Source organism: Brassica oleracea, chromosome C6 (assembly GCF_000695525.1).
Source record: "Brassica oleracea var. oleracea cultivar TO1000 chromosome C6, BOL, whole genome shotgun sequence".
In the NCBI taxonomy this organism is placed as follows: Eukaryota; Viridiplantae; Streptophyta; class Magnoliopsida; order Brassicales; family Brassicaceae; genus Brassica; species Brassica oleracea.
In genome coordinates this window covers 16,402,366-16,402,582 of record NC_027753.1, presented here as the reverse complement: position 1 = coordinate 16,402,582, position 217 = coordinate 16,402,366, and positions in this window count along the sequence as shown.

The window sequence follows — 217 nt, the reverse complement described above, 5'->3', positions numbered from 1 at the left end:
TATCATGGTCATAGACCATGGTTCACGAATTTGTAGTATTGATCATGTATCACGGGTTTATCCTCTCTCCCCCTCATGAACATACTATAATTTCGTGATTCTTAGGACAATAAAACCTAATGAGTTTCCCTTTGTATACATGTTTCACAACGTGAGATCTTATGGGATAACTCTTTGTGCCTTCTCAATATCAATCTTTGCATCAAGTTTAGACTAT